The sequence below is a fragment of the Tachyglossus aculeatus genome, chromosome 2, assembly GCF_015852505.1.
Source record: "Tachyglossus aculeatus isolate mTacAcu1 chromosome 2, mTacAcu1.pri, whole genome shotgun sequence".
Classification (NCBI taxonomy): domain Eukaryota; kingdom Metazoa; phylum Chordata; class Mammalia; order Monotremata; family Tachyglossidae; genus Tachyglossus; species Tachyglossus aculeatus.
In genome coordinates, this window is record NC_052067.1 from 40,860,325 (window position 1) to 40,875,866 (window position 15,542).

The following is a 15,542-nucleotide window of genomic DNA, read 5'->3' on the forward strand; positions in this document are numbered from 1 at the left end:
CATGTTTGTGAGAGGTTATGCTTTCAGTTCTGAAACAACTGACACAACATTGCTATCCTCTTTGGATTGAGCACTCATTCAATTGTGTGTTGCTTTTGGAAGGAGTAACTGAACGTGACTGGCATTTGGAGTTAAATGCTCTTCGAATTAAAGGTAGTTTCACAGTATACGTGAACTGAAAGGTTTCCAAAATCAAACTTCCTTTCTTTGTGAGAATTTAGTTGTTTGTGCCTTCACAAAGCAATCAATCATTTATTGGGTGCTTACTTTGTGCAGAGTATTGTGTTCAGCACTTGGGAGAGTACAGTAAGAGTTGGCAGACACGTTTCCCACCCACAAGGTGCTCAGCCCATCCGCAGAGTAAACACAGATACTTCCCATGAAAGTCTTCAAATGCTTTGTATTGGAGTCAGCATCTGTATTCTTTTTTCAGTAGTATTATTGTATTAAGTGCTTAATACCTGTCAAGCACTGGGTAAATAGAAGGTAATTAGATTGCATACCCGGCCTGTCCCATATAAGGCTCTCATTCTGAGGGGGAACCAAGCATGGAATGGCCATTTTACAATTGAAAAAACTGAGGCACAGAGAACTTGATTTGCCCAAGGTCACAAAGTAAGCACTTTCATTCAATCGTATTTATTGAGCGCTTACTGTGTGCAGAGCACTGTACTAAGCGCTTGGGAAGTACAAGTTGGCAACATATAGAGACGCTCCCTACCCAAGAGCGGGCTCATGGTCTAGAAGGGGGAGATAGACACAAAACATATTAACAAAATAAATAGAATAAATATGTACAAGTAAAATAGAGTAATATGTACAAACATATATACAGGTGCTGTGGGGAGGGGAAGGAGGGAAGTTGGGGGGGGAAGGGGAGGGGGAGAGGAAGGAGGGGGCTCAGTCTGGGAAGGCCTCCTGGAGGAGGTGAACTCAATAGGGCTTTGAAGGGAGGAAGAGAGCTAGCTTGGCGGATGTGCGGAGGGAGGGCATTCCAGGACGGGGAGGACGGGGGTCGATGGGGGGACGGGTGAGAATGAGGCACGGTGAGGAGATTAGCAGCAGAGGAGGGTGCGGGCTGGGCTGGAGAAGGAAAGAAGGGAGGTGAGGTAGGAGGGGGCGAGGTGATGGACAGCCTTGAAGCCGAGAGTGAGGAGTCTTTGCCTGATGCGTAGGTTGATTGGTAGCCACTGGAGACTTTTGAGGAGGGGAGTAACGTGCCCAGAGCGTTTCTGCACAAAGATCCGGGCAGCAGCGTGACGTATAGATTGAAGTGGGGAGAGACAGGAGGATGGGAGGTCAGAGAGGAGGCTGATGCAGTAATCCAGTCAGGATAGGATGAGAGATTGAACCAGAGCTGGGATTAGAACTCAGGTCCTCCGATTCCCAGGCCTGTGATCTTTGCACTAGGCCATGCTGCTGCTCAGTTCCTTTTTTTTTTTTTTCTTTAATGAAATAGTTTCATTTAAATACTTGGAAATGAAGCAGAGCTTGGAACAGAATCCAAAATTAGAACAAAGATGTCACTAATGGGCTGCAAGAGTTGACGCTAGCTGGAGGATTTGCTGATAATACTCGCAGAAAGAATGGGTGTGAAATGTCAAATTCCCTTTGAACTAAATTCACAATAATGCTCACATAAGCCTCAAAGATTCTTGTCCTTGTTTGTTTTTTAAGCTAATGGGTTGGGCAACTATTTTGGAAACTGATTTTTCTCTCTCCATTCTGGTCTATTTATTCCGTACTCAATATTTGGAGGCTTCATTCTGGTCTATTTGTTCCATACTCAATATTTGAAGTCTGGAAGCCTCTCCCAGTTAAAAACATAAGACACTACCTACACCTGAGTCAGCCGTGTGCTTCAAGGGCATTGTGAATACAGATCAGGCTTCAAAGCCCAGCATTTGTGCTTGCAGGACTTGTCGAGTGTCACTGCACTCTTGCCTTGTAAGAAAGTCTATTTTCCATTCTTATTGTTCTTGAATGTGCTTTCTGAGGTGAGAATCAAGCTATAACCTATTGGAAAACAAGTTTGAGGGTCTGTCTCCCTCTAGATGACTGCAAGTGCCTTCATCAGTGTTATTGAGTGCTAACTGTGTGCAGAGCACTGTACTTGAGCAACAGAGAGACAATCCCACCCCACAACAGGCTCACAGACTAGAAGGGGGGAGACAGACATCAAAACAAGTAGACAGCTATCAATAGCATCAGTAGAAATAGAATTATAAATATATACACCATTACTTATAAACAGAATTATAAATATTCACATATACACAAGTGCTGTGTGGGGAAAGGGGTAGAGCAAAGGGAGTGAGTCGGGGCGATGGACAAGGGAGAGGGAGCAGAGGAAAAGGGGGGGCTTAGTCTTGGAAGGCCTCCTGGAGGAGGTGAGCCTTCAGTAGGGCTTTGAAGGGGAGAAGAGGAATTATTTGGCAGAATTGAGGAGGGAGGATGTTCCAGACCAGAGGTAGGACGTTGGCCAGGGGTCGACAGCCGGATAGAAGTGAGAAGCTTAGCACCGGAGGAGCGGAGTGTGCAGTGTGCGGGCTGGGATGTAGAAGGTGAGAAGGGGCAAGGTGATGGAGAGCTTTGAAGCCAACAGTGAGGAGTTTCTGCTTGTAGTGGAAGTTGATAGGCAACCACTGGAGATTTTTGAGGAGGGGGGGTAACATGCCCAGAAGGGTTCTGTAGAAAGATAATCTGGGCAGCAGAGTGAAGTATAGACTGAAGTGGGGAGAGGCAGGAGGTTGGGGGATCAGAAAGGATGCTGATGCAGTAATCCAGTCGGAATAGGATGAGTGATTGTACTCAGCCACTCAGCCACTGCCTGGCTGCGAGACCTTGAACAAGTCAATTAATTTTTCTGTGTCTGTTTCCTCATCTGTAAAACGTGGGTCTAATTCTCACCCATGTATTCTTTCCCATCACTTAGTACAGTGCCCTACCCACAGTCGGTGCTTATTGAATACTATTATTACTAAAGTAAAATACGGGCTCTGTTAGTCATCTGGGCAACTGCATTAAGTGCCCAGAGGAGATCAAGAATTGATTTCAGTTTAGGTAGCTACCTGTAGCCAATCTTCAACTGGGAAGTTTTTGTGATTTTTTTTTTTTCCTCCTGTATCTTTCCTTATCTTTGTAAGGCATCCAGGTCTGCGACCTTGATTTGCCAGAGAAAGTTGGTTGTTTCTGTCTAATGTGTCTCATGTGTTTCACACAACAAAAAGATGTTTATATCTGCGATCTAATAGAACGTTTGTGCAAAGGGGGAGTGGGCTGGGCATGGAGGGAAACTTTCCTGGTTCAAAGAGAAATGGGGACGAAGACTATGAATCAATCAGTTGTCTTTATTGAGCACTTATGTGCAGATCACTGCACTAAGCGCTTGGGAGAATACAGTATAACAGAGCTGATGAACATGTTCCCTACTCACAAGGAGATTAAAATCTAGAGGGTCTGTGAGCAAGGAAAAAGAAACTTGATTTTTACTTTTCTAACCTGGCTGCAATTTGGTTGGGCATTTGCTTTCTGGACAGATCTTCCTGCTCCTTCCTTGAATACCCATTGGGTTCAGGGAGAGGATGAGTGTTGGCAAGCAAAGTTTAAAACATGATCCCTGCTCTTGAGAAGCTTATAGTGTAATGGAGAAGACAAGCTGAACATGTCTACCAACTCTATTGTGTTCACTGAAACAGTTGTATTTATTGAGCACTTACTGTGTGCAGAGCACTGTACTAAGCACTTGAGAGAGTAAAATATAACAATATAACAGACACAATCCCTGCCCACAATGAGCAAACACTTAGCCCAGTCCTCTGTATGCAATAAATGCCACTGGTTGATTGATGAAATAATAGTGTGACTGAGATTAGGTATAAAGAGGACAATGAATGGATGCATTTGAGAGTTTTGAGGTTAACTGTAACAGAGTTTTCTGTTACAGAATCACATTTTCTCTGAGTCAATAAAGAATCCCCCATCAGTTAATTTGTGTCTTGTTTTCCTCAACTGGAAAATGGGAATTAAATACCTTGTCTCTCTCCCGCATAGACTTTGAGTCCCATGTGGAACAGGAATGGAATGGGTAGGCCTCTGTTTGACTCACTCCCGTAGCCGATTCTGGTAGAGTACCAGAAATTCTCCAGGTGCGATCCTGAGAGGGCTAACAAAGACTGCAGTTACCATTAACCTCGCTGCTTGATCTTAGCTGAAACGCAGTGCACGATATGCTGGGTTTACCCATCCTCTAAAAAAGGTTTTGTGGCTTCTTGCCTTTTCCAATAATGAATCCAAGTTCCCTCCCCAGAGGAGTGTGATTTCTACTTCAGGGCAGCAACCACCCAACTCCGAAGGAAAGGACAATCCAGAGGAAAGAGTCTTGGGCAGATAATTCCAGTTAGAGCCTGTTGTGGGCAGGGAATGTGCCTACCAACTCTGTTATATTGTACTCTCCCAAGTGCTTAGTACAGTGCTTTGCACACAATAAACACTCAATAACTACGATTGATGTAAAGAGCCAGGACACTGAATAATAATAATAATAATGGCATTTATTAAGCGCTTAGTATGTGCAAATCACTGTTCTAAGCGCTGGGGGGGAATATAAGGTGATCAAGTTGTCCCACATGGGGCTCACAGTCTTAATCCCCATTTTACAGATGAGATAACTGAGGCTCAGAGAAGTTAAGTGACTTCCCTAAGGTCACACAGCAGATGTGGCAGCGTGATTCGAACCCATGATCTCTAACTCCAAAGCCCGGGTTCTTTCCACTGAGCCTTGCTGCTTCTCTGGAACAGCTGAACTGCTGCTAGGCTTTATTTTATGAATACCTTTGAAGATGCCAGACTATTGTTTGGGTCTTCCTACTCTCGGGACTTTTGCAGCTCCAGTATGTCCTGTATCCAAAAAGATGAAAAAAATTAAGTAAACCCTATCGGTGTGGAAAATAAAAGTTGTTAAAGAGGGTTGTTGTTTCCCTTCCTGATCCCCCACAATCAATCCCCTCTCCCCATTCCCTAGGAAGCACGTAATACACTCCCAATTAACTAATTTAATGCCATATTGAGTGCAGCAAAATTTTCTTGCAGTGATAAGGCCTCAGGGGTGGAAGCATTTTGTTTCAAATTTTTCACAATCCACATGCTGTGTTGCTCAAAAGGGAAAATATTTTTGTATGATCGTGGGGTGGATTTATTTTCTCTTCTCCTTGGCCAACTCACAGTAATAGTATGATTACTTCCCAGTCTGGACAATTCCACTCAAGACAGTGTTTCCTTTTTTGTGTCAAATATTTACATGAATTTTATATTGACGTAACTATAAACCCAGGGAGACACCCTCTCCTGTGGCGACTGAATCGTTCAGCCCAATCTCTCATTTCTGATTTGTCTTCCACAGCAGGTGACCTGGAATGGATTTGCATGGCAGTCAAAGCAGAGTAGCAGATGCGGGTAACTAGTCATTTGCAGCAGGGGAAGCTGAGAAAACCAAAGTGAGGATGAAATGAGGGGTGATGAGAGATACTTTAATGATGGAGAGAGAGACACACATGCATAGAGAGAAGAGGGAGAGAGATAGAGAAAGATGATGGTGATAGTGAACTGGGGAAGGGCAAAGAAAAGGAGGTGCTTGTCATAAGCCCTCCTTTTCTGCCTGAAACGAATTCCCCATCTTCAAGGCTCTTCTGAAATCGCAGCTCCCCTCAGAAGGCCGACCCAAATTAACCTCTCTTTTCCTTTCCCTATATTGTTTGCATGGTACTTGTCAAGCACTTACCAGGAGCCAAACACTGTTCTGAGCACTGCCATAGATCAAAGACAATCAGGTTGGACATAGTCCCTGGCCCACATGGGGCTCACCGACTTAAGTATTTTCTCTCCCCTCTGCCATTTCAGCCCTTCCATGGCCCTTAAGCATTGATTACTCACACTCTTTTAGGCCCATGTGTGGAGCTTTACACTCCTTTTGTTTCCCCTTTCTCTAAATTATTGTAATGTTTGTCTCCCCCACTAGATTGTAAACTCCTTGACAGTAGAGATCAAGACTCTCCAAAGTATTTATTGCAGTTTGCACATGATAGGTATTCAATGAATCCCGTTGATTGAAAGACAAGCTTCAATTTCCACTTCAGAAGGTCATGGGTTCTAGTCCCAGCTCCACCACTTGTCTACTATGTGATCTTGGGCAAGTCAGTTCACTTCTCCGTTTCCCAGTTACCTCATCTGTAAAATGGGGGTGGAGACTATGAGCCCCACATGGGACAGGGACTGTGTCCAACCCAATTTGCTTGTATCCACCCCAGCGCTCAGTACAGTGCCTGACACATAATAAGCCCTTAACAAATACCATCATTATTATTATTATTATTAATAAACCAAGCAGTAGCTTGGGGAATATGTGGTCCAGATAAAGATTTTGAGTAGTCCTTTCCCGGCTTCAGGTATCTCCTCTTTTTGTGTGAAGGGAGAGAAATTCCCAACTGAGTCCAGGGTAAAGAAAGAACATTAAAGACAAAGGTAATATTTAAATAAAGATTATATTTGTTGAGCACTTACTGTGTGCCAGGCACTGTACTAAGTGTTGGGGTGGATACAAGCAAATTGGGTTGGACACAGTCCAAGTCCCATATGGCTTACAGACTTAATCCCCAGTTTTACAGATGAGGTAACTGAGGTACAGAGAAGTTGTGACTTTTCCAAGTGGAGGAGCCAGAATTAGAACTCTGGTCCTTCTGATTCCCAGTTCCAGGCTGTACTCATTAGGCCAGGCTCCTTCCAACCCAATTTGCTTGCATCCACCGCAATGCTTAGTACAGTGCCTGGCACATAGTAAGCACTTGACAAATGCCATCATTATTATTACCATCATTATTATTCTCACAGCCATTTGACTTAGCCCTATGCAGGGCAGGGAGTGGGTCTGACATGATCAACTTATACCTACCCTAGCATTTAAAACAGTGTTTGACGTATAGTAAGCGCTTAGAACAATGCTCTGCACACAGTGAGCACTCAATAAATACATTTGAATGAAATGCCATTAAAAAAAAAAGATAATCCTGGAGTCCCTCTAGACTGTAAGATGTTATGAGCAGAGAACAAGTCTACCAACTCTGTTGTACTCTCCTAAGTGAGAAGCCCCCTCTCAGGGTCGCACTTGAGAGTTTCCAGTACCCTACCAGTTTCGGTTACAGGAGAGAAGAGTCGAGCAGAGGCTTACCCATTTGCATTTCTAGCTTGGGCAATGGCTAGCGAATGGAGGGTGATTTGCTACAAGTCAAAACTCACCTGTGCTGGGCTGCAGCAGAATGGGAGAGAGTCCAGGGTGAAGACTCGAGTCTACTGCATGGAAGGCGTAAATGGTAAACCACTTCTGGATTTTTACCAAGACAACTCTAAGGATACACAGCCAGAACGATTGCAGATGAACGGGGCGTGGATTGGAAACGACTCGACGGCATAAGACAAGACAAGAATAATAGAGGGGTGACGTCCAACCCAATTTGCTTGTATCTATCCCAGTGCCTGGCACAGAGTAAACGTTTAACAAAGACCACAACTATCATCATTATTATTGTTACTAGTAATAATTAGTATTATATAATTATAATAATTATAACTAATACAATTCTCAGCTGAAGGTCAAGACTCATGGAGATTAGCCTTCCCTGCTATATCAGAACTGGGCAGGCCCAGTTAGCATTGAGACCACAGCTACACGCAAGGAGAAGCAGCGTGGCTTTGTGGAAAGAGCCCGGGCTTGGGAGTAAGATGTCTTGGGTTCTAATCCCACTTCTACTGCTTGGCAGCTGGGTGACTTTGGGCAAGTTACTTAACTTCTCTGGGCCTCAGTTCCCTCATCTGTAGAATGGGGATGAAACCTGTGAGCCCTACGTGGGACACCCTGATTACCTTGTATCTACCCCAGTGATTAGAACAGTGCTTTGCACATAGTAAGTATTTAACAAATGCCATCATCATCATTATTATTATTATTAACTGTACAAAACTAGAGTCCACAACTAGAGAAGCAGCAGGGTCTAGTGGATAGAGCTTGGGGCTGGGAACCAGAAGGACCCAGGTTCGAATCCTGGCTCCACCTCTTGCCTGCTGTGTGACCTTGGGCAAGTCACTTCACTTCTCTGTGCCTCCTTTACCTCATCTGTAAAATGGGGATTAAGACTGTAAGCCCCATGTGAGACATGGTCTGTGTCCAACCTAGACTGTGAGCCCCCTGTTGGGTAGGAACCGTCTCTATATGTTGCCAACTTGTACTTCCCAAGCGCTTAGTGCAGTGCTCTGCACACAGTAAGCGCTCAATAAATACGATTGAATGAATGAATGAACCTGATTAGCTGGTATTTACCCTGGTGCTTAGTACAGTGACTGGCACCTTGTAAGCACTTAAGGAATACCATTAAAAAGAAATGCCACAGTCACTTAAGAGTCTCACACAAAAACATCTTCTGTGTATACTTTACGATGCACTGAGCCTCTGTTCAGTGCCTCAGGTTGCACAGTGTTCTGCACACAGTAAGCACTCAATAAATACGATCGAATGAATGAACACAATTGCCAGAGACAACGGAGGGACACAGAGCAAACCACTAGCCCTAGAATGTATTCCTTTGGGCAGATCCTTCACCACCATCACCTGAGCCCCAGTCCTGCCGCTCTCTGCACACTGTAAGCACTCACTGATTGATTGAGGTTGCCAGGTGGGGATTATTTAGTGGGGATTATTAACCTCCTAATTGATGGTCTCCAATTTCTAGAAGAGGGGGAGGAGAAGGAGTCCATGGAGGAGATGCAGGAGAAGGAAGAGAAGGTTGTTTGTATTTGCAGTGCTTCCTGAATGACTTACAGAAGGCCTGCTTTCTGTACCGGCATTTTTGAAGAAACCATATTTTCAGTCTGTTCCAAGAGCCAGCTGCTGCAGGAAAGAAAATAGAGGTGAGACATGAATAATCAAGGAGCTGATTTTTGTCATGAAGTGCAATTATTTTCCTGGACTTTGGCTGGAAGAATACTTATGCAAAAGGTTTTCTTGGCATTGAATAAGGAGGCTCTCAGAGAAAGAGGGCTTGCTTTGTCATTCCAAAGGTCTGATAATTTCCTAATCAAGCGTTGCTTTGAAATCAGTTTCCCAAGTCACCTTTGTTGGGTGGGATTGGTGTTTCAAGGCACTGTGGTAGGACATGATTGGTGAGTTTATCAACAGCCACTTCACAGTAGAACTGGGTTCCTTGTGCTACTTGGGGATCATTTTGCCTGTGGGTATTTTTCTTTGAAAAAAAGACTTCAGCCTCTTTGTAGACCTTTAGGAAGGTAGAAACAACAGAGCTTGGCAATTTCCCACAGGCAGTGTGGGAAGCAGTGTGGTCTGGTGGATAGAGCACAGGCTTGGGAGTCAGAAGGACCTGGGTTCAAATCCTGCTGCCACTTGTCTGCTTGTGTGACCTTGGCCAAGTCACTTCATTTCTCTGTGCCTCAGTTTTCACATCTGTAAAATGGGGATTAAGGATATGTCCAACCTGATTAACTTGTAGATACCTCAGTACTTAGTACAATGTCTGGCACATAGTAAGCACTTAACAAATACCATTTTTTCTAAAAAAAAAATGGTATGTGGAGTTAAAATCATTTAGAGAGGTGAATGATTCTGGAGATGCAGGTGGCCTGTTTTGGGGTACAGGTGGAGGCATATGGCCAGTTTTGCGGGTGTTGATGGCCAGACCTCCCAGGAGGAAGATCAGAGTGGTTGCTTTGTTTAGCAAAGCATCGTGGAGGGGGAACCAGGCCCATTCATCCTGGTTTATTCCAAACAGTCTATCTTTCAGCTGGTGTTATCTCTTGTGCAATTCAAAACTGTGTCTATGTGGGAATTAGAAATATTTTGTTGTTGTTGTTGTAGTTTTCATAGTATTTGTTAAACACTTACCATGTGCCAGGCACTGTACTAAGCAGTGGAGGAGATACAAGTTAATCAGGTTGGACACCGTCTCTGTCCCACATAGGGCTCACAACCTTAATCCCCATTTTACAGGAGAGGTAACTGAGGCAGAAAGAAGTTAAGTGACTTGCACAAGGGCTCACAGCCAACAAGTGGAAGAACTGGGGTTATATTCTGAATCAAGTGCTTTTTGGGGTCTTGGTTTCAGATTCTAGGAATCTGGAAGAGGAGGAGGAGAAGGAGTCAGTGGAGGAAGAGATGGAGATGGAGGAGGAGGGAGGAATGGTGAAATGAACAGTGAAATCAGACTGGGTTTCACAGATTTGGGACCCTTAGGGTGAGGTGGAGAAGGGAGAAAGGGAGACCTAGAGTATAACATTCTTTTAATTCCGATCTAAAGCCCCAGTCAGTTTTCATTTTGAAAAAAAATTATTTTATCTTAGAATAAGACGTTTCTCTAGCTAATCTGAGTTTGAAGATGTCCTTTAGTTTGAAGAGGTCCTCTTTTGCTAGGCAACAACTCTCTGGGCCCCATATTTTGTTTTCGCACTGCAGCATGATCCAGCATTAATTTCTAGCCCTGGCTTCTCTCCAAGAGGTAGTGAAGCGGACATGTTATGTGGCTGTGATGCGACTCAGAAATGAACTCAGAAAAAAACCTGCCCCTGGAGAGGACAGGTAGTGTGGTGGTGGGGAGCTAAGGGAAAAAAGGATTTCCTCCTTTCAGCATGGCCTAGTGGATAGAACATAGGCCTGGGACTCAGAAGGTCCTGGGTTCTAGTCCTGGTTCTGTCACTTGTCTGCTGTGAGATCTTGGGCAAATCACTACACTTCTCTGTGTCTGTTACCTCACCTATAAAAGGAGGATTAAGGCAGTGAGCCCCACGAGGGACAGAGATCATGTCCAACCTAATAATAATATTTGTGTTAAGCTCATACTATCCATCAGGCACTCTACTGGGGTGTGGGTGGGGTGTGCAAATCGGGTTGGACACAGTCCTTGTTCCACATGGGGCTCACAGTCTCAATCCCCATTTTACAGATGAGGTAACTGAGGCACAGAGAAGTAAGGTGACTTGCCCAAGGTCACACAAGTCAAGTGATGTATCTGGGATTAGAACCCATGACCTTCTGGCTCCCAGGCCAATGCTCTACAGCCTGATTACCTTATCCATGCCAGTGCTTAGAACAGTGCCCGGCACATAGTACGTATTTAACAAATACCATTTTAAAAAAAGATGGAATGAGGGCAGCCCTACCCCACCCACATTCACCTTTCCTTCGCTTTGTCTTGTGTTCCTTTAGAGGTTTCATTGGATTGCTGTAGCACTAACTTACCGCACACTTACCACATCTTCTCCAGAAGGCCTAGTAGAGAGATCATGGGGCTGGGAGCCAGAAGGACCTGGGTTCTAATCCCAGATCTGTTGATTGCTTGCTGTGTGACCTTGGCAAGTCACTTAACTTCTCTGTGTTTGTTTCCTCAACTGTAAAATGGGGATAACATTTCCTCCCTCCTACTTTAGACTGTGAACCCCATGTGGCTGAGGCTGCACTTCTTATCTTGTCTTACGCCGTCGAGTCGTTTCCAACCCATAGCGACACCATGAACACATCTTTCCCCGAACTCCCTGCTCTCCATCTGCGATCGTTCTGGTAGTGTATCCATAGAGTTTTCTTGATTTAAAAATACGAAAGTGGTTCAGTTTAAGTTCTAGAGTCAATGTATTATTTCCATTGAAAATACGCTCAACAATTATTTAGATAGGCCAAAAAGAATGTAAAAATGGTTAAATGAACAAAGGAATAAGTGCTGCAGTAATAGTGCTGTGAGTGCCTAATATGCTAAAAAGAAAATAGGTCAGGGGAAAGTTTCTTGGGTGAAGTGTGTTTTTTGTTTGGTTTTTTTTTAAGGCAGGTTTTGAAGATGGGAACTGGGGAAGTTAACTGGTCTAGATTATTTGAAGCGGCAGGGAGTTCCAAGCATGAGAGGGGAGAGCAAGGAACAGGCCCTTCCTCCCTTCAAAGCTCTACTGAGAGCTCACCTCTTCCAAGAGGCCTTCCCAGACTGAGCCCCCTTTTTCCTCGCCTCCTCCCCATCCCCCCCAGCCCTACCTCCTTCCCCTCCCCAAAGCACCTGTATATATGTTTGTACAGATTTATTACTCTATTTTACTTGTACATATTTACTATTCTATTTTGCTAATGATGTGCATATAGCTATAATTCTATTTACTCTAATGGTTTTGACACCTGTCTACATGTTTTGTTGTCTGTCTCCCCCTTCTAGACTGTGAGCCCATTGTTGGGTAGGGACCGTCTGTATATGTTGCTAACTTGTACTTCCCAAGCACTTAGTACAGTGTTCTCCACACAGTAAACACTCAATAAATATGATTGAATGAATGTAGAAGCAGAGTAGACCTAGTGACTAGAGTGTGGAGCTAGGATTTAGGAGACCTGGATTCTAATCCTGGCTTCCCCACTTACCTGCTGCATGACTTTGGTTAAGTCCCTTCTTTAAGCCTTGGTTTTCTATCTGTAAAATGAGGATAGAATACCAGTTTTCTATCCGTCTTAGATTGTGATCCTCAGGTGTTTCTTATCTGATCAAATTTTACTTATCTCAGTCCTTAGTACAGTGCTTGGCACATAGGATTTAACAGATATCACTATTCTTAGTATTGGCAGGAAATATGTCACTTCATTGGTTTGTATTTCTGTACCAAGTGGGCAGTCAAAAGATACTCCTACTATTACTGCTACCACTGTCTTGCTCTTTTTTATGGCATTTGTTAAGCACTTAGCGCTGCGGTAGATACAAGCTAATCAGTTTTGGACACAGTCTCTGTCCCACATGAGGCTCACAGTCTAAATCTGTATTTTACAGATGAGGGAACTGAGGGACATTCATTCAATCAATCATATTTATTGAGCACTTACTGTATGCAGACCACTGTACTAAGCACTTGGGAAGTGCAAGGTGGCAACATACAGAGACGGTCCCTACCCAACAATGGGCTCACAGCCTAGAAGGGGGAGACAGACAACGAACCAAAACATGTAGACAGGTGTCAAAACCATCAGAGTAAATAGAATTAAAGCTATATGCACATCATTAGCAAAATAAATAAAATAGTGAATATGTACAAGTAAAATAGAGTAATCTGAACAAATATATACAAGTGCTGTGGGGAGGGTAAGGAGGTAGGGTAGGGGGGATAAGAAGGAGGAGAGGGAAAAAGGGATTCAGTCTGGGAAGGCCTCCTGGAGGAGGTGAGCTCTCAATAGGGCTATGAAGGAAGGAAGAGAGCTAATTTGGCGGATGTGTGGAGGGAGGGCATTCCAGGCCAGGGGAAGGACGTGGGTCAGAGGTCGATGGTGAGACAGGCGAGAATGAGTCCCAGTGAGGAGGTTAGTGGCAGAGGAGCGGAGGGTGTGGGCTGGGCTGGAGAAGGAGAGAAGGGAGGTGAGGTAGGAGGGGGCGAGGTGATGGAAAGCATTCAAGATGTGAGTGAGGAGAAGTGAAGGAGAGAAGTGAAGTCATTTGCCCAAGCCCCCACAGCAAATAAGTGGTGGACCTGGGATTAGAATCCAGGTCCTTCTGAATCCCAGGCCTGTGCTTTGTCCACAAGCTCACACTGCTCCTCTTGGATGCTCTGAGTGGCAGTGTGGTGGCACGTTTCTGCCCACCTGGGATATTGAGTTGGTGCCTGTCCCTAAAGGAGAGGAACTAATACCTTCCAGCTCAGTGACGTCTAGACTGTAAAGCTTCTTTGTGGCAGAAAACGCGTCTACCAGCTTTGTTATATCGGTACAATGTCTGCACACAGTAAGCGCTCTATAAATACCACTGATTCGCTGATCAACCTGTCACCCTCCCAAGCCTGAGAATGTAAGAATAATTATGGTATTTAAGCACTTACTGTGTGCCTGATACTGTACTAAGCACTATAGGCATTTACTGCAGGGACCAGTCCAGCATAAAATGGCTATCTCGTATTCTGGGCTCTGCCTCCCTCCCATCCCCGCCAACGCTGTAACCTAAAAAATGAGCCTTCTGCTAGCAGATGAAAAACATCATTATAGGAAGCCAGCCTCCTGGAGCCAATTTTAATGACCAGTGTGAGCAGAACGTACCAAGGAGTCTTGCAGGAATTTGACGGGGTGAACGTTACCCTGGAAACTCACAGCTGGGGAATGTGATCTCAGTGCTGTCCTTTACCATTCAAAACTCCCCCTCCAAAACAGAAAATCCTTGATCCTTCTTGAGTTTGGATTTACCTGGGCTTCCCACAGCTCTTTCCAAGAGACTCAACCCCACAAAGAAGGTCCTGCAGAAACAAAATATAAATTCAATTTTGGGAAGGTATTTCCTACACATTCTATAAGATTTATATAGATATGATACACACACACACACATTCCAGTATTATGTCTAGGTTCAACCTAGTTTCTTAGATACTGTCCTGGGGATGTTTAGATAAATATTTTTCATTGGCGGGGGTTTTTGTTTTTTTTTATTTGTGGTATTTAAGCACTTACTACATGTCAAGCCATGGGGTAGATACAAGTCCAGTCAAACCAGATGCAGTCCCTGTCCCACAAGGGGATTAAGACCATGAGCCCCATGTGGGACCTGTTCTGTGTCCAACCTGATTAGCTTGTATCTACCCCAGCGGTTAGTACATTGCCTGGAACATAGTAAGCACTTACACACTATATAATAATAAGAAAACCCCAGATATGGAGCTCTCCGCCTCCTCATCTTTCTTTGTTTCCCCCTGACTGTCTCTGAAATGCAGATTAATTATACAGAGAAGCAGCTCTGATCTGGGAACTGATCTCTTCCCCTGACTGAGCCAGCTTCTGCAGCTACAGGGAACAATAAACAGTTTTACATGTTATGACAATATATCTCTGACTTCCATGTCGATGGAATAAAATGGCCAGTGGAGCTACTCAGTAGTGTTAGCAAATTGCCCACTTAAATGGTCCCCTTATAACTGTCCCCCTCTCGACTGTAAGCTCATCGTGGGCAGGTAACGTGTCTGTTGTACTCTCCCAAGCTCTGCACACAGTAAGCACTCAGTAAATACAACTGATTGATTGGTCGATTGTCATCCCCCGACTTTCCCATCACTGCACCACCATCCTTCCCGTCTCACAAGCCCTTAACCTTGGCATTATGCTTGACTCCTCTCTCATTCAACCCACATATTCAGTTGATCACTATATCCTGTCCGCTCCACCTATTCTGTTAAAATCTGCCCTTTTCTCTCCACCCAAACTGTAACCACATTAATCCAATCACTTACCCTATCCCACCTTGATTACACTATCAACTTCCTTGCTGACCACCCAGCCTCCTGCCTCTCCCTGTTCCAGTCCATACTACACTCTGCTTTCCGAATCACTTTTCTACAGAAATGTTCAGGATTCTTTTCCCCACTCCTCAAGAAACTCCAGTGGTTGCCCATCCACCTCCATATCAAACAAAAACTCCTCAATCTTGGCTTCAAAGCATTCCATCACCTTCCCCCTCCTACCTCACTTCACTACTCTCCTACTACAGCCCAGCCTGGAC

At 44.4% G+C, this 15,542-nt stretch overlaps 1 protein-coding gene across 1 annotated transcript in view; it reads left to right on the top strand.

The window, feature by feature from the left end:
• Positions 1-8,870: 8,870 nt before the first annotated feature.
• Positions 8,871-15,542, top strand: part of LOC119921378 (lysozyme-like protein 1) — a 65,508-nt gene continuing 58,836 nt past the window's right edge. Inside the window, exon 1 of the mRNA XM_038741642.1 lies at positions 8,871-8,955. The gene's annotated coding sequence lies outside the window, so the exon portion shown is untranslated. The remainder of the gene's footprint in view (positions 8,956-15,542) is intronic.